The following is a 19,698-nucleotide window of genomic DNA, read 5'->3' as shown; positions in this document are numbered from 1 at the left end:
TGCCTTCATTGATGGGCCCCTCTGAGCCGTGCTCTCTCTGCACCGGGATCGCTGCTGCGGCAGGGTGGATGGGCTTTACGTTTCAATCAGACCGTAAAACCGCACATTAGGAAAGGTATCCAATCAATTAGTTCTAATTAATCACCAACAAAATGTGTCTCTGGCTGTAGGATGTGGTTTCTTTCCCACTGGCTATAATTAGAAAAGTTTGATGACAGCACAAAAATAAAATGTCTATGGGAAAGGGAGCGGGGAAGAAGGAAGAGAAACAAGTGGTTAGAAGCAGTGTCAGACCGTGACTAGAAAGGCGCAACCACTTCCCATAGGCGTGGGAAGGCTCCTTGAAGCTGAGTGCTGCGTTCGGGCAAGCAGAGGTGTTTCTGCCCACCGCCTGCGTGTCCCGACCCATTCATTTCTTTCTTCTCTTTCTCTTCTAATCTCTGCCTCCTGGGTTTAAGCGATTCTCCTGTCCCAGCCTCCCGAGTAGCTGGGATTACAAGTGTACACCACTATGCCCCGCTAACTCTTTTTGTATTTTTAGTAGACATGGGGTATCACCATGTTGGCCAGGCTGGTCTTGAACTTCTGACCTCAAGTGATCCACTAGCCTCGTCTCCCAAAGTGCTGGGATTACCGGTGTGAGCCACCACACCTGGTCTCCTATCCATTCATTCCTACCTGGCTTTCTCTGTGGGTCTCACAGGAAAAGCTAGCCAGCAACAATCCTTCCCTTCCAGGAGACTGGGGTGGGACTGAGTGGTTATAACAGGATCTTGTGCCAGGAGAGCTCTGCTGCAGCTTCCCTGGGAGTACTGAGCTCAGCTAATGGGTTAGAGCTCTGCCCAGGACAGGGAGGTGGATCCCAGCCAGTGGAGGCTTGGAGGGGTCTCTGAGGGTGTCATACATCAAGGGAATTGGTGAGCCCCTCCATGGCTTCCTTGACGGTGTGTCGTAGAACAGTAATGTCTTCACTGCTAGGCTTTGTCATAGGTACGTGAAGCCTGACCCACTCCCGTCTAGCATCTGTGAGGTTTAGGGCACTGTGATGAGATGAGTGTACGGTGTTGGGCACAGGAGGCCACTGGGGAAGATGCCAGTCAGGGCTAGCAGATGCAAAGTGTGTGAGTGGTGTGAAGTGGGTCAGGGCAGGGGAAACTGAGTCAGACCTAATCCCCCCTACTACTTTCCAGCCATGTGAGCTCAACCCTCCACACTCACAGTGCATCTGTGCAGGGAAGCTGTGGGTCCTGGTGTTGCAGGGATGGTGGATGCTGTCAGGGCACGGCTCTCCAGGGGCTCCACGAGCCGGAGAGGATTGCATGATTGTGATTCTATGGTAAGTATGCTAAGGGATCTCCCTTTATACCCTCAGCAGGAAATTGGATCTGAGCCTGGGAAGTTTCTTGATGTCTCTTCTTCATGAAAAGAATGTCAGGGAGCCATGCTGCCTGGGTCCCCATGTTGCTGGGTGCAGCAGGCGGCTGCCGTGCTCCGTGGGGTGGAACGGTGCAGCCTGCTGAGCAAGGGAGCCAGTGAAAACTCCATGAGTGGAGGGACCCTCGAGCAGGTGCGCAGGAGACTCTGCACGAGGACCTCAAGAGCCAACTCAGCCTTAGTAACAAAAACAGCAAAATCCTGACTGTCTGAACAATGCTGAGCATACCTGGAAGAAATCTCATTTAGTTGTGGTATATAATTCCTTTTATACAGTGTTGAATTTGTTTTGCTAATATTTTCTCAGATATATTTGTGCTTATGTTCAAATAAATCAGATATAGATATATTGGTTTGCAGTTATCTTTTTTTTTTTTTTAAGGTGGAGTTTCACTCTGTTGCCCAGGCTGGAGTGCAGGGGCGTGATCTCAGCTCACTGCAACCTCCACCCCTCTGGGTTCAAGCGATTCTCCTGCCTCAGCCTCCTGAGTAGCTGGGATTACACCACGCCTGTCTAATCTCTGCATTTTTAGTAGAGACTGGGTTTCACCTTTTTGGTCAGACTGGTGTCGAACTCCTGACCTCAGGTGATTCACCTGCCTTGGCCTCCCAAAGTGTTGGGATTATAGGTATGAGCCACCACACTCAACCCTGCAGTTCATCTTTCTTTTCTTGGTAATGTCACATCTCGTTTTGTTATTAGGGTAATGCTGGCCTCATAGATGACTTGAGAAGTACTCCTGCTTATATTATCTGGAAGAGATTGTGATGAATAATAATCAATACTTTTTGCATAAATATTGGTAGAATTTACCAGTAAGGACATGTAGGCCTGGTACTTTCTTAGGAGGTTATTAACAATGGACTCAAATTACTTGCTAGATGTGGGGTTATTCAGGTCATGACATTCTCCTGGGTGAGTTAATCTTTGAAGGATTTGGTATGCAGTTTGGCTTTTGCTCCTCTGTACCCCACACCTTTCACCGGCTGTGATATTTCCAGTCTATATCCCCAAAGCTGTGGCTCTCATGGACCAGTGCTTTTTCCCTCTCAGGTGATCCAGGAAGCCTGGGGGAGGCTGAGGGGGAGGAATTCCCTTCCCCAACATAGATAAGGTCCTGGCAATGTCCTTTCTTTTCCTGAAGAGTAGACCTTTGTTATGGGGGAGGCCCTGGGTGGATGTCACAATGATTGTTCTTCCCGTCCCCCTGCCAGAGCCAGGAGGGGAATCCTTCTAGAATCTTCACCAAGAGAACACTGTGGGGTCCCTAGATATAAAGGCCACATATTTTAGGGACTCTTTTAACTCTGTGGCCCCGGTAGTTTCTCCCTCTTATGCTAGTCCACACTCAACCTCCAGCAATTTGTCAGAACTCCCATGGAAGTGTTCCTCCCAGCTAATGACCTAGCAGCTTCTGTTCCAGGTAAACAGGTCTCAGTTCTGTCTCTGAATGCACCTGTCTCTTTGGATTTTGAGGTATCTATTTGTTTTGCAACCTCCGTTTTATGATGGGTCCTAGGAAAGTTGCTGATTTTCAGTTTTCCAGCTTTCTGTTGCTGTAAAGACAAGGTGATGATGCCAAGCTCTTCACATGCTGGACACACGTTGGAACTGAAACCAAAAGTCCCTAGTCCTTCTATTTTGAAATGAACTTCTTGGGGTCTTGCAGAAGGGTTTGGTGGGGCCCATGTTGGAGGCTGCAGTGGGAAGCCAGGGGACCAGAACTCTGAGCCTGGAGACCAGCTCTGCTCACCTCAGTATGCCGGCCCGTGAGCTGGCTTTAACACCTAACTCTCAGGCTTCAATTTCTGATGCATCTGTCACATGACTAGAGATATCTGGGCCCTCTTATCCTCAAAATTAATGTGTAAATCAGCTCAGGATTTGCAGAAGAGATCTAGTGTATGGCAGACACACCTGACAGCAATAATTGAAACATAACCTGAGAATGATTCTATGGTCTAAGAGGAACATATATTCAGAGCTCCTAGCCAAGGAATCCAGAGTGGCCAACCCAGCGATTCAGTCCTTTCCCATGAGGGATGTCTGAACCGCTGGCCCTTTCCCTGGAACACAGGGCATACAAGGCATAGAGGCCCTTTGTTTTGGGTTAAATGGAGGCTGCTGGGTGGAGGGTGCTGAGTGGAAATGCTGTATAAACTGCATGCTACTTACAACTGGTACTGGTTCTCCTGCGCAGCCCACCACCCTGGATTGGCCCATTGTGTAAGTCCTCAATAAAACTGATGTTTCCTTCACTGGGAGAGAAGTGAGGAGGTAAGAGGGGTCAGCCCAGCCCTGGGCACCTGGGCCCGTTAACCTCGCCAGTGACTTAGAGGCTTTCTTTTAAAGCGAAACCGAGGCTTCTGAAGAGGCGGAGTGGAAGAGTGGCATGCTCAGACGTGTGTTTTGGAAGGGACATGTAGTGTGGGGAAGGCAAGGTTTGAGCCTGGGAGGCCATCTAGGCTCCAGATGTGGTCCAGGCTGGTGATGAGACGAAGACTGCTTATCTGCACCTGGAGCTGAGGGGCAGAGAGGGGTGGATGCGTGGAGCACTCCCCTCCTAGTCCTGGTGGCTCACCGCTGCCAGACAGCCTCTGCCTGGCCTTCCACCCCTCACTGCAGCCACACTCTGTGCCTTTATGGGCACTGGGTACAGTCACAGCACTAACCACCACTTGACACTGTGTCCCACCAGTCATCACACATTGCAGTACCTTTCTAGCAGCTCCAATTTGCTCAGAGGACCCAGTGTGCCAGGTTATGACCAGGGAAGAGCCCTTGGCCATCGCAGAGTCAAACCCACCCCACCATTCCCCTGTTGTCCACGCGCCGGCCCGGCAGTGCAAGTGCCTATGTCTCTCCCTTGCTCTGGCTCCTTCTCACCCCACCCCCTCTTGCTCCTTCAGGGCTGGGGGCATGGGAGCGGGACCGGAAGGAGACGGGCTTCTTGCAGGGTGGGCTCTCTGGGCAATTCCATCTTGTCAAAACCCCGGGTCACAGGAAGTGTCCTAGCTCCTCTGTGGGGCTCAGAGGTGGAAATTCTTGGGAGGGCCTTCTGTATGTGCCCGGGTCCTAAACAGAATCCCTACCTCAGGGTCTTCTCACCTCAGGACACAGTCCTCTTGGGAAGGGGGCAATTAACATGATGGAGCCCAGACCATTCAGGGCCCCACAAACCTTATCATGAACTACACTGCCAGGGAAACACCCGAATTCTTGCCCCACCAGACTCCAGCAGTACCAGCCCCTCCCTTGTTCCACCACTTGGGTCCTGTCTTGCCCTCCCCCACATCTAGAGCATGGCTGTCCTACCCACTCAAGGACTGTCAGGGGCTCTTCTAAGACAACATGGGGTCCAGAAGCTTCAAAATAGCCCTCACCCAGCCGGGAGGCAGTGGCCCTGGTCGCAGACATCCAAACTCTTCTCAACAATTCTCTGGGGTCTCTTATTTGGCCAGGCTTGAGGTTCTGAGGAGGCCACACAATTCTTTCTGTAATCTCTAAAGAAATTATTGCTTGTAAGGAACCTCTGGACTTGTCTCATGAGGGTTGAAGTTGGGCTGGGACAGTCTAAAACTGTGGCGAATAGAAATACTTGTCACCTACCAGACTCAATATGAAATGTTTGCCAAAATTCTGAGAAACAAGGATTCTGGCCATTGCAAATGAATTTAATTTTTAAATTTTCCTCTAGAATGATTAGTCCAGTAAGGGCAGAGGACTGGCTTGTTCACCTCTATGTTTCTTGTGACTAAAGCAGTGTCCAGCACACCGAAGGGAGTCATTTTTTTGGGGGTGGGGAGATGGAGTCTTGCTCTTATTGCCGAGGCTGGAGTGCAATGGCACAATCTTGGCTCACCACAACTTCCTCCTGGGTTCAAGAGATTCTCCCGTCTCAGCCTCCTGAGTAGCTGGGGTTATAGGCATGCATCACCATGCCCAGCTAATTTTGTATTTTTAGTAGAGATGGGGTTCCCCCATGTTGGTCAGGCTGGTCTCGAACTCCTGACCTCAGGTGATCCACCATGGCCTCCCAAAGTGCTGGGATTACAGGTGTGAGCCTCCACGCCCGGCTGGTAGTTGTATTTTTAAATGACTAGACGCACATGTCTCACCTTGGTAACTCTGAAAAGAGGGATGGCAGAGGAGATTGGCATACCTCTTTTGACTTCTGGCTCCTGCTGCTCACCACACTGTTTTGTAAATGCCCATTTAGAAAGTGATTAGCTCTGGGGCAGCTTGCTGATGAGCAGCTTGCTGATGAGCAGCTCGCTGATGTCTGGCATGTGGCTGAAGGTTTGATTTAGGTCTGGGTGTGAGTGAGCAGAGGACTCAGGCTTTGCACGAGAGTGAAGGGGAGATGTGCATCTAGGATAAGTTTGGGATTCAGACTCAGGTCTGGGCGTGGGTGAGTGGCAGACTCAATTCCTGTGTGTCAGGAAAGAGCAGACTCAGATTTGCTCAGCTTTTGCATGTAGCTAAGCAGTGCAATGTGGTGTGAATTTAGAGAGGGGCCTCACTCAGGTCTGCAATTCCAGTGGGAGCCGCGGATTCCCCGCCAAGTTGAGACTCAGCAGAGGTTACTTTTAACCTAGTGGGCAGTGTTTTCACTGCTTTTGTTTGTGTTACGCAGGTACAACCTTATTGGGCTAATTGATCTGCACTGGTCCTTACATCCCACGATTAATTAACGAGAAGCAAATCCTCATGATGCCCCCACAAATCTTGTTACTCATTGTGGTTTTGTGCCTTCCCTGCTTCTGACAAAGCAGTGCCAGGGCTTGGCTTTTGCCATTTGCCTCTTGGTAACTCCGTTTAAATTGGGAACCTATTTTCCCTACAGCTCTCCCCACCTGCAGCCCGTCCTGCAGAGATCAGCCACTAATGTGCTCCTGAAAGATCCCAGTACTTCTCCTCCTGTTTGCCTTGGTGGTAGGAATGGCTTCTGGCCTCTTTAAAAAGATGAGTTAGGATGTAATTAAGAGTTCAGTGTCAAGACTGGTGAGGTCTGAGATTTCGCTAGACTCTAATACTGCTAACAAGTTAGTATCATGAATGCTGTCGGAAGGAAAACAGCTTCCTGGACTGGAGACGAAAGATCGTATTTCTCACAGCAAAAGTAGAAGCCAGAGCATCAGCATAGTTTTTTGGTTTCCTTGTCCCCAAGTCCCACAGAGGCGGTGCAATGGGCCCAGATGTATGTCACGTGGTCAGTGGGTTTGTGCTGCAGCTGAGGAACCCAGGCCAAGGGTCATCACTTTTTGAGTAAGTAGGGAACATTGCAGCAGGCAGCGGTCTCATGATAGCTGTGGTCATTCCGTGGTTGCCCTGACCTACTTAGGGGCCACGGAGACTGCTCGGCCTCTGGAGACGGATCAGCCATGCAGCCCAGCACACCAGCAAGACTGTGCGGGGTCATCAGGCACACGGTAGACTGGCATTCCCAAGGGGCTCAAATTACCAATCTGCTCTAACATTGCTCCCAGAATCTCCCAAGGACACTGCTGGCTTCTCAGCCTCATTTCACATCCATCACTGCACTGAATTCCAGTGGCCGTCCTCTTTAACAGGTATAGCTGCTCCCTGCTGCTGGCTGGCGTTGGTGCAGTCTGCTGGTGCGGGCCCCTGGGAAGCACCTGTCCAGCTGCGGCCGGTCGTTCCCACAGTGATCCTGCTCCGCATCCGTGCCAGTCCATATTCCCGCAGTTTCCATGGCTCTAAGCTAGTGGCCTACAATGCTTTTGCTGTGTTGGCTTCCCAGTTTTGCCTTTTCAAGGAAACCTAGGAGGTTTTGGACTCTTCCAGGAGTGGTTAGGTTGGGGTATGAGAAGAATGGGGTTCTCTGTCAGAGTAACTTCCTGGCAAGGTTGTTAAAGAACAGCCTGAGCCAGGCTTGATGGCTCTTGCTTGTAATCTCAGCACTTTGGGAGGCCGAGTTGGGCGGATCATGAGGTCAGGAGATTGAGACCATCCTGGCCAACATGGTGAAACCCTGTCTCTACTAAAAATACAAAAGTTAGCTGGGCATGGTGGTGCTTGCCTGTAATCCCAGCTACTTGGGAGGCTGAGGCAGGAGAATCACTTAAACCCGGGAAGCAGAGGTTGCAGTGAGCCGAGATGGGGCCATTGCATTCCAGCCTGGGTGACAGAGTGAGACTCCATCTTAAGGGGGGAAAAAAAAAAAAAAAAAAGAACAGCCTGGAAAGGCAGGAGGAGGTGGGAGGACCCTCAGTGGGTCCAAAAATTCCTAGTGAGTGAAGGGGCTGCAGATGCTCGGCCTGCTGGAGACCATTTCCCAGCAGAGCCAGCATGATCCTAGAAAAGCAGGCTGCAGGCCATCTACCCTCAACCCTTGTGTCCCCTCACAGTTGGAGGAAGATGCCAGACCTGGCCTGTGACTCACGAGGCTTGCCATGACGCAGCCAGCCCAGCCCTGGCTTCCTTCTCCACCTCGATTGCTCTACTCTGGCCACTTGAAGCTTCCTTGGTCTTCTGACCTGGCAGACTGACCCCTGGAGTGCCTCTCTCTGTCAGTGTCCCCTTCGGAGAGAGGACATCCTGCCATCTGGCTCACACACCTGCCTGCCAGGAGTTTTCCAGCACCCAGCTCTGTTTTTCTTCATGGCACCAAGTCCGAGTGAAATGTCCTCGAGGGTTTCTTGCTCACTGTTGCTTCCCCGTAGAATGTCAGGCTAGATGAGCAGATGCCTGTGCCCTGGGCTCCCTGTTGGATGAAGCTGGCCTGTGTGTGGTCTGGTAGTGTGGACAGGCTCAGTGGGTCATGCTGTTGATTTTTTTTTTTTTTTTTTTTTTAGATGGAGTCTTACTCTGTCACCCAGGCTGGAGAGTAATGGCACAATCTTGGCTCACTGCAACCTCTACCTCCTGGGTTCAAGTGATTCTCCTGCCTCACCCTCCTGAGTAGCTGGGATTCCAGGCATGTGCCACCATGCTGGCTAATTTTTGTATTTTTAGTAGAGATGGGGTTTCACCATATTGGCCAGGCTGGTCTTGAACTCCTGACCTCAGGTGATCTACCTGCCTCGGCCTCCCAAGCTGCTGGGATTACAGATATGAGCCACCAACCTGGCAGCTATTTGCTTTTGCAAGGACAGTCAAAGCCCCTCCTGACCCGGTGTGTTCTGGCCTCCGGCCTCCCCTGGGGTGATGCTGCCCTGCAGTGTTGCCGTCTGCTCTCTGGGCCCTGCCTGCAGGCATAGTGAACACTTAAGCCCTGACACTCTGAGGTGCTGTGACATGCATCACCCAGCGGCTGTCAGGCAGCATGCGGGTCTCCCAGGGGTTGCCTCATTCATGCACAGGTGGCATGCTGGAGTGAAGGAGACTGAGAGCCCCTGCCCGCTGGAGGTTACAGTTGTGGAGAATGGAAAATACAACAGGGTTAACTCGACAAATCTTTATTTATGCCCCCTGTTTTTCTTCCACTTGGACCTCTCTGTAGGCATCTAGAAAGTTCCTAGCAAGTTCCCTCTGTGGCTGCCTGCTCTTGGTAGAACTCCATGCTACAGGCTGTTGGCTTTCTCACCTGCTGACTGCTAAAGCAGCCCAAGCCCAGCGTGGAGCCTGAAAGCCGACCTGACTCCTGGATGTGTCTGAGATGCTACCAGCTTCTCATGGCTTGACGATTTGCTCTTCCTAAATAACATTTGTATCCTAAGCATGTGGAAAGGACATTGAAATAGAAGTTGGCATATCAAAATACAACTCTGAAATCTACTCTCTACTAACTGTGTGGCTTTGAGCATGTCTCTGAGCCTCACTTTTCTTGCCCAAAAAATGGAGACCGACATCTCCCCAGATCCCTTTCCTAGGAACTCTAAGTAGAGAATAAAAGGCTTTGCATAAAGTCAATTTTTCAAAAACCAAATGGTGGTGATTCCTAATCCTTTGGCAGATGGAGAGTCATGCTTCAGGGTTTGCCAGTCTTGCCACCTGTTATGAGTGTGGCTTGAGATAAACTCCAGGTTAGAATCCTGGCTTGTTCACAAGGTGAGATTCTTAATATTATCAGGTCCTGGTTTTCTCATTGGCAGAATAAAGATGAATTCTAGCAGAACAGATTCACAGTGAAGACAGCTCCTGCTTGTCCACTGCACATGGATACCCTGGATAAAGATTAGCTCTGAGGGTGCACAGGGCTCTTCCCTTACTGCTGTCTCTTTAGGGTTTCATTAACAATTTCATGTATTATCCAGGCTTTTGCTAAGGAAGTGTCCTCTGTCACTTTCCACCTGGAGGTGGCCTGAGAGCTCGATGGGGGAGGAGACCAAAGCAAATGGGACAGAGGAGAGGCTGCTGGCCACCCTTGGCTCAGTGGCACCCGCTCGCTTCCCAAAATGACCCTGATCTTGGGGGTGATTCTGTACCATGAGTGGGGTGAGGAACAGCCACATTAGTAAACAGACGACTGAGCAGTGGAAGATGATTCCAGCAAAGCATTCTGAATACAGTATTTATGGACTCAAGTTGTTCCTGGGATATTTATAAACGGGATGCAAATGTAAAGCATATGGTGTGCTCTTCCAGAAATACTCTTCCAATTAGGCTGTGCACGGTGCTTAGCCACACTGCTCTTTCCTCTGAAGATGCTCTTCAGCACATTTGTAGGGAATGTTACTCTAAGTTGCAGAAAACGGGGTGATCACGTGTCTCTGGGGCGTTGTCCCTGTCTCTGATGAAGCACTGTTTCCCTCTGATGAACATTGCTCTGCCCCAGCTCCAGGGTCCATTCAGGGGTGCTCTGTGGTAAAGCACGTGGTTGATTTTTTCCTTCCATTCCTGCTGCTTGACACGTGGAGATCACTGTGGAGGATGTGGCAGGAAACTCCAAGCACAGATTTTAAAATAATCTGGAAGAAGAGCTTTTTTGTCTCTTACCTTCAGTTTGTACGTGCTGTTCTGGGAGCAAAAACCAGGATATGCTCCGCACCCTGACTCAAGCTACCCATGACCCTGGGAAAATGCATTCCTTGTTTAGAGCATGGCCTGTGGGAGAAATGTCCAGAACCAGCCCCTGGTACAAGGCAAATCACATCCTAGGACTGACCATCTCCTCAAGCCATGCAGTGTAGAGTGTGGTCAGTGTGAGCAGCATACAAGTGGACTCTGTCCTGAGCAGACGCAAACCACCCACTAGTTACACACACTTTAACACTGTGGTGCAGGTCTCTCTTGCAGAAGGTTTCTTTAGGCCAGCTGATTTTCTTGTCATTAAGAGTATAGGTGAATTTTCATTTTAAAAGGGTAATATTCAAAGCAGTCAAGATTTTTGGGAAATGAAGGATTTTGGGAAAATGGAGAAATTAATATAATACAAGTCTTTTGGAAAGTAAGTTGTGTTAGGATTGAGAAAAGTTCATATTTTAGCATCAGCATTTTCATTTCTAGTTATCTTTCTAGATAAATAAACATAGACAACGTTTCATGCCAAGAGCATTATTGGCATTGCATGTGTGTATGTAAGAAAAGACAATAAAATACTTAGCATCAGAGAAATTATTCAGAAATCTATTATATAACCACTAAAAGGCAGTTATGTAGCAGTTAAAATTAAGCTTGTTTGAGATCACATACAAATTGGAGTTATGATAAACGTGTTTTTAAAATGAAATTAAATATATAAGAGCACTACTACAAAGAAACTTTAAACAAATCTATGACTATAGTATTTCAAATAGGAAAAAGATATTTAAATAATCTATTAGTAGACACTTGGAAAAAATGCTGTAGTTCAAGGGCATAAAAGTTTTTTTCAAAAGTATTTTTCGCCTACTAAGCTGACATAGGTTTAAAAAGCAATAATGAAAAAAAAAATATATGCTACTGCTGAGATATGAGACAAGGGATTATTGTCATTGATGTTTGTTTTATTTTATTCTATTCTTTTTAAAAATAATTTCAACTTTTATTTTCAATTCAGGAGGTACATATGCAGGCTTGTAACATGGGTATATAGCATGATGCTGAGGCTTGAAATATGATTGATACTATCACTCAGGTACTGAGCATAGCATCTAATAGGTAGTTTTTCAACCCTTACTCCCTTCCCTCCCTCTCTGCTCTAGTAGTTCCCAGTAGCTATTGTTGCTATCTTTATGTCCATAAGTATCCAAAGTTTAGCTCCCATGCGTAAGTCAGAACATGAGATATTTGGTTTTCTGTTTATGTGTTAATTTGCTTAGAATAGTGGCCTCTAGCTGCATCCATGTTACTGCATAGGACATAATTTCATTTTTTTCTAGCTGTGTAGTATTCCATGGTATATATGTACTACATTTTCTTTATCCATTCCACCACTGATGGGAGCCTAAGATGATTATATGTCTTTGCTTTTGTGAATAGTACTATGACATTTGAACATATGAGTACAGGTGTCTTTTTGGTAGAAAGACATTTTCTTTTGGGTATATATGCAGTAATAATAATAATATTGCTGGGTCAAATGATAGTTCTAAATTCTTGAGAAATCTCTAAATTGCTTTCCACAGTGGCTGAGCTAATTTGCATTCCCACCAAGTGTATAAGTGTTCCATTTTCTCCACAGCATAGCCAACATATATTGTTTTTTGACTTTTTAATAATGGCCACTCTGGCTGGTGTGAGATGGTATTTCATTGTAGTTTGAATTTGTATGTCTCTGTGTCTCTGATGATTAATGATGTTGAGGTTTTTTTTTTTTTAATTGTACTTTAGGTTCTGAAGTACATGTATAGATCTTGCAGGATTGTTGCATAGGCACACACATGCCATGGTGTTTTGCTGTCTCCATTCCCCCGTCATCTACATCAAGCATTTCCCCCGGTGCTATTCCTCCCCAACCTCTCTGCCACCTCTGTTGTCCTTCCCCTAGCACCCAACCCCCAAAAGACTCCAGTGTGTGATGTTCCCCTCCTTGTGTCCATGTGTCCTCATTGGTCAACACCCACCTATGAGTGAGAACATGCAGTGTTTGGTTTTCTGTTCTTGTGTCATTTTGCTGGGAATGATGGTTTCCAGATTCATCCATGTCCCTACAAAAAACACGAACTCATAGTATTTTATGGCTACATAGTATTCCATGGTGTATATGTGCCACATTTTCTTTGTCCAGTCTATCATCGATGGGCATTTGGGTTGGTCTTTGCTATTGGAAACTGCTGCAGTGAACATACATGTGCATGTGTCTTTATAATAGAACGATTTATAGTCCTTTCGGTATATACCCAGTAATGGAACTGCTGGGTCAAATGGAATTTCTATTTCTAGATTCTTGAGGAATTGTCACACTATCTTGCACAAGGTTGAACTAATTTACACTCCCACCAACAGTGTAAAAGTGCTCCTATTTCTCCACATCCTCTCCAACATCTGTTGTCTCCAGATTTTTTAATGAATGCCATTCTGACTGGTGTGAGATGGTATCTCAATGTTGTTTTGATTTGTATTTCTTTGATGACCAGTGATGATGAACATTTTTTCATATGTTTGTTGGTGGCATAAATGTCTTCTTTTGAAAAGTGTCTGTTCATATCCTTCACCCTCTTTTGAATGGGTTTCTTTGTTTTTTTTTTTCTTGTTAATCTGTTTTAGTTCATTGTAGATTCTGGATATTAGCCCTTTGTCAGATAGGTAGATTGCCTTGCAGAAAGTCTTAAGTTTAATTAGATCCCATTTATCTATTTTGGCTTTTGTTGCCAATGCTTTTGGTGTTTTAGTCATGAAGTCCTTGCCTATGCCTATGTCCTGAATGGTTTTGCCTAGGTTTTCGTCTAGGGTTTTTATGGTGTTAGGTCTTATGTTTAAGTCTTTAATCGAACTGGAGTTAATTTTAGTGTAAGGTATAAGGAAGGGGTCCAGATACATCTTTCTGCACAAGGCTAGCCAGTTTTCCCAACACCATTTATTAAACAGGGAATCCTTTCTCTATTGCTTGTTTTTGTCAGATTTGTCAAGGATCAGATGGTCATAGATGTGTGGCATTGCCTCTGTTCTGTTCCACTGGTCTATGTATCTGTTTTGGTACCAGTACCATGCTGCTTTGTTTACAGTAGCCTTGTAGTTTGAAGTCAGGTAGTGTGATGCCTCCAGCTTTGTTCTTGTTGCTCAGGATTGTCTTGGCTATGCAAGATCTCTTTTGGTTCCATATAAAGTTTAAAGTGATGTTTTCCAGTTCCGTGAAGAAGATCAATGGTAGCTTGATGGGGATAGCATTGAATCTATAAATTACTTTGGGCAGTATGGCCATTTTCACAATACTGATTCTTCCTAACCGTGAGCATGGAATGTTTTTCCATCTGTTTGTGTGCTCTCTTATTTCCTTGAGCAGTGGTTTGTAGTTCTCCTTGAAGAGGTCCTTTACATCCTTTGTTAGTTGTATTCATGGATATTTTATTCTCTTTGTAGCAATTGTGAATGGGACTTCACTCATGATTTGGCTCTCTGTCTGTTATTGGTGTACAGAAATGCTTGTGATTTCTGCACATTGATTTTGTATCCTGAGACTTTGCTGAAGTTGCTTATCAGCTTAAGGAGATTTTGGGCTGAGATGATGGGGTCTTCTAAATATACAGTCATGTCATCTGCAAATAGAGACTTCCTCTTTTCCTAATTGAATACCTTTTATTTCTTTTTCTTGCTTGATTGCTCTGTCTAGAACTTCCAATACTATATTGAATAGAAGTGGTGAGAGAGGGCATCCTTGTCTAGTGCCAGATTTCAAAGGGAATGCTTCCAGTTTTTGCCTGTTCAGTATGATATTGGATGTGGGTTTGTCATAAATAGCTTTTATTATTTTGAGATACTTTCCACTGATACATAGTTTATTGAGGGTTTTTTAGCACAGATGGCTGTTGGATTTTGTCAAAGGTCTCCTCTGCATCTATTGAGACAATAAAAAAATAAGGAGTGCTTCACAAATTTGCATGTCATCCTTGTGCAGGGGCCATGCTAATCTTGTCTGTATAGTTCCAATTTTAGTATATGTGCTGCTGAAACGAACACAGCTTTTCTTTTTTTTTCATGTCTGTTGGTTGCTTGTATGTCTTCTTTCATACAAGCAGCCAACATCTTGAAGTGTCTGTTCAAGTCCTTTGCCCACTTTTTAATGAATTTTTGTTTGTTTGTTGAATTGTTTAAGTTTCTTAAAGATTCTGGATATTAGGCTTTTGTCAAATACATAGTTTGTGAATATTTTCTCCCCTCTTCTGTAAGTTGTTTACTCTGTTGATAGTTTCTTTTGTTGTGCAAATGCTCTTTAGTTTAATTAGGTCCCACTCATCAATTTTTGTTTTTGTTGCAATTGCTTTTAAGAACATAGTCATAACTTCTTTCTCAAAGACAATGTCAGGAATGGTGTTTCCTAACTTTTCTTCCAGGATTCTTCTAGTTTGAGGTCTTATATCTAAATCTTAATCCATCTTAAGTGATTTTTTTTTAAATGGTGAAAGGTAGGGAGGCAGTTTCATTTTGCTGTATATAGTTAGCTAGCTATCCCAGCATCATTTATTGAATAGAGAGTCCTTTTCCCATTGTTTATTTTTGTCTACTTTGTCAAAGATCAGATGGCGTAGGTGTGTGGCTTTATTTCTGGGTTCTCCATTTTGTTACCTTGGTCTGTGTGTCTATTTTTTTATGAACACCATGCTGTTTTGGTTACCGTAGCTTTATGTACAGTTTGAAGTTAAATAACGTGATGCCTCTGGCTTTGATTTTTTTTTTTTTTTTGGTTAGAATTGCTTTGGCCATTAGGGCTCTTATTTAGTTCCATATGAAACTTAGAATAGAGTTTTCTAATTCTCTGAAAACTGATGTTGATAGTTTAATAAGAATAGTATTGAATCTGTAGATTGATTTGGGCAGTATGGCCATTTATAATGATAGTGATTCTTTCAATCCATACTCATGAATATTTTCCCATTTGTTTGTGTCATCTGTGATTTCTTTCAACTGTTTTATGTAGTTCACTTTGTAGAGATCTTTCATCTCTTAGGTTAGATTCTTAGATATTTTACAATTTTTGTGGCTATTGTAAATGGCATTCTGTTCTTGATTTGGCTCTCAGCTTGAGTATTATTGGTATATAGAAATGCTACTGATTTTTGTACATTGATTTTATATCTTAAAACTTTGTTGAAGTCATTTATCAGTTCCAGCAGCCTGTTTTGCTTTAGATTATCTGTAATACATAAAATTTTCACTTTCAGAGCTTGCCTGTTGTCTTTATAAGCATTGTATCTGAACAATTTCAAATATGTTAAGACAGATTAGTTCACTGACATACTGTAAACAGCAATTTTGCATGATAGAAAAAATCTTTCCTACATGTGAATGAGACAAAAATTGAACAGGTAGTCCCTGTATGTGTGTCTCATTAAAAAAAACTTCCAGCTTTTTGAGATATAATTTACACACTGATACAGGAGGAAAACTGGAAAATTCATAAATACGTGGAAATTAAACAATATACTCCTGAACAACTAATGGGTCAAAGAAGAAATCAAAAGGTTAATTAAAAAATACCTTGAAACAAAGCAGAAAGAAGGAAATAAAGATTAGAGCAGAAATAAATTAAAAATAGACTAAAAAGACAATGAAAAAGTTGATAAATTGAAAAGGTAAATGAAATTTACAAATGTGTAGCTAGACTAATAAAAAGAAAGAATAGATTCAAATAAATAAAATCATAAATGAAAGAAGAGACATTATAACTGATACCACAGAAATCATAGGCTTATCAGACTACTATGAACAATCATGTGCCAACAAATTAGATAGCCTAGAAAAAGTTCCCAGAAACATACAATCTACCAAGACTGAATCATGAAAATATAAAAATCCGAACAAGTAAAAAAACCTCATAGCAAAGAAAATTCCAGGATGAGATAGCTTTATGGGTGAATTCTACCACACATTTAAAGAATTATTGCCAATTCTTTTCAAAGTCTTACAAAAAATTGAAGAGCAGAGAACACTTACAAACTCATTTTATGAGGCCAGCATTATGTTCATACCAAAGCCAGAAAAGGACAGTACAAGAAAACAAATTACAGGACAATATCACTGATGATCATAGATACAAAAATTCTCAATGAAGTATTAGTAACCCAAATTCAACAGCACATTAAAAAGATCATACACAATGATCAAGTGGAATTTACCTCTCGGTTGTTAGGGTGATTCAACATATGCAATTCAATAAACACCATATGCCAGTTTAACAGAATGAGGAATAAAAACCACATGATCATTTCAATAGATGCAGAAAAATCATTTGAGAAAATGTAACATTCTTTTATAATAAAAACTCTCAACAAATTTGCTATAGAAGGAATACTTCTCAATGTAATAAAGGCCATATATAACAAGCTTACAGCTAACATCATACTTAATTACAAAAATGTGACAGCTTTTTCTAAGATCAGGAACAAGACAAGGATGCCCACTCTCACCACTTCCATTCAACAGAGTACTGGAAGTTTTAGCCGGAGCAATCAGGAAAGAAAATGAAACAAAATGCCTCCAAATTGGAAAGAAAGAAGTAAAATTGTTTCTGTTTGTGGAAAATGTGATCTTACTTACAGAACAACATAAGAGTCTGCCAAATAACTGTTTAAAATAATAAAGGCATTCAGTGAAAGTCTGAGATGCAAAAGCAATATACAAAAATCAGTTGCATTTTCATATACTAATAGCAAATTATCTTAAAAATAAATTAAGAAAACAATCCTATTTACAATAGCATCAAAATAATAAAATACTTTGAAATAAATTTAACCAAGGAGGTGAGCCAATAGACACACTAAAATTATTAGACATTGATGAAGAAACTGAAGAAGACATAAATAAATGGAAAAATATCCTGTGTTCGTGCATTGGAAGAACCAATGTTCTTAAAGTGTCCATACTTTTCAAAGTTATCTACAGATTCAATGCAATCCCAATCAAAATTTCAATGTCATTTCTTACAGAAATAGGAAAAACAATCCTAAAATTCGTATGGAGCCTATAGAAGACCCCAAATAGCTAAAGCAATCTTAAGTAAGAAGAACAAAGTTGAAAGCATCACTTTTTTCAATTTCTAACAATATTACAAAGCTGTAGTAACCAAAACAACATGATACTGGTGTGAAAACAGATATGTAGATATATGGAATACAATAGAGAGCCCAGAAATAAAGCAACACATATAGTCATCTAATCTTTGACAAGGGCATCAAGAGTATGCAGTGGGGAAAGTACACTGTCATCAATGGCGCTGAGAAAACTGGATATCCACATGCAAAAGAATAAAATTAAACCCTTATCTTACACCATACAGAGAAATTAACTCAGAATGGATAAAGACTCAAATGTAAGATCTGAAACCATAAAACTACTAGAAGAAAACAGAGGGAAAGGGCTGTTTGACATTGGTCTTGGTGTTGATTTTTAAAAATGACTCCAAAGCACAAAAACAAAAATAAGTAGTACTACATCAACTAAACAGCTTCTGCACAGCAAAAGAAACAATAAAAAAAGTAGAGGCAACCTACAGAATGAGGGAAAATATTTTTGAATTATATATCTAATGAGGGGTTAATATCCAAAATATATGAGGAACTCATACAAATCAGTAGCAAACAAAAATAACTCCTCAAGCAGGCAAAGGACTTGAACAGACATTTTTCAAAGACATACAAATGGCCAAAAGATATATGTAAAAGTGTTCAATATTACTATTATCAGGGAAATGCAAATCAAAACCATAGCAAAATATTTTCCCACATCTGTTAGGATGGCTATTATCAAAAAATAAGAGGTAACAAGTGTTGATGTGAGTGTGGAGAAAAGAGAACACTTGTACATTGTTGGTGGGAGTGTACATTTGGTATCACCATTATAGAAAACAGTATGCAGGTTCCTGAAAAAATTAAAAATAGAACTATCATATGATCCAGCTATTCCTCTTCTCAGCATATATCGAAAGGAAATGAAATATACCCAGGAGTGAAATTTCAGGGTAATATTGCAACTCTACGTTTAACATTTTTGAAACTTCCAAATTGTTTTTTAAAGTGGCTTCACCATTTTACATTTTCATCAGCATACATGAAAATTCCAGTTTTTGATAGCCCTATCAATAATTGTCACTCTATTTTTTTTAAATTAAAGCTTTTGTAGTAGGAGTGAATTGTAATTTTGATTTTATTTCCCTGATGGCTAACAATGTTGAGTATGTTTTTATATACATTCACCACTTGCATAGCTTCTTTGAAGAAGTGTCTATTCAGATCTTTGCCTCAGATTTGTAATTGGGTTATTTGTGTTATATTATTGAATAGTAAGAGTTCTTTATGTGTTCTAGATGCAAGTCCCTCATCAGATACATGATTTGCAAAAATGTTTTCCCATTATATAGATTGTCCTTTCACTTCATTCATGGTGTCCTTTGAAGCATAAAAGTTTTAAATTTTGATGATGTTCAATTTATCTATTTTTTATTTTGTTATTTGTGCTTCTGGTGTCATGTCTAAGAATGCGTTTCCTAACCAAAGTTTGTGAAGGTTTACTCCTATATTTTTCCCAGGTGTTTTTATAGTTTTTGCTCTTACTTTTAGGTCTGTAATCCAGTTGACTTAGTTTTACTGTATGCTGTGAAAAATAAGCTTAAATTCATTCTTCTGCATGTGGATATCCAGCTGATCCAGCACCATTTTTTGAAAAGTTTATTCTTTCTTCATTACGTGTTCTTGGCAAGATTGTAAAAAATTACTTGATTGTAAATGTAAAGGTTTATTTCTGGACTTTGAATTCTATTCCATTTATCTACATTTCTAGCCTCATGCCAATATTATCCTGTCTTTATTAGCTTTACAGTGAGTTTTGAAATGATAAAATGGGAGTCTACAACTTCCTTTTTTCTCCAAAAATTGTTCTGAAAATTCTGGGCTTCTTAAATTTCTTTATGAATTAATTCTACAAACATCCTAGCTCATTGCATTGAATTTAGATCAATTTGGGAAATATTGACACCTTAACATTATTAGGTCTTCTAATTCATGAATGTGGGAGATCTTTCAATTTGTTTAGGTCTTCTTTAATCTCTTCCAATAATGTTTCATAGTTTTGTGTTCACTCATTAACTTTATTTCTTAGTATTTTTGTCATTTTGATGCAATCTTAATTTCATTTTTAACTGTTCATTGCTAGTCCATAGAATTACAAATGATGTTTGTATATTGATCTTGTAACTTGCAACATTTGCCAAAATAATTTTACAATTC

The 19,698-nt window shown here is 42.5% G+C and overlaps 1 non-coding gene across 1 annotated transcript; it reads right to left on the bottom strand.

Annotated features, from left to right (window-relative positions):
* Positions 1-14,330: 14,330 nt before the first annotated feature.
* Positions 14,331-14,437, bottom strand: LOC118154871 (U6 spliceosomal RNA). The gene has a single exon (XR_004745122.1). It is a non-coding gene; the product is annotated as a U6 spliceosomal RNA (small nuclear RNA).
* Positions 14,438-19,698: the final 5,261 nt, after the last annotated feature.

This window comes from Callithrix jacchus, chromosome 6, assembly GCF_049354715.1.
Source record: "Callithrix jacchus isolate 240 chromosome 6, calJac240_pri, whole genome shotgun sequence".
In the NCBI taxonomy this organism is placed as follows: domain Eukaryota; kingdom Metazoa; phylum Chordata; class Mammalia; order Primates; family Cebidae; genus Callithrix; species Callithrix jacchus.
The sequence above is the reverse complement of the archived record's forward strand: the minus strand, read 5'-3'. Positions and strand labels throughout refer to the sequence as shown.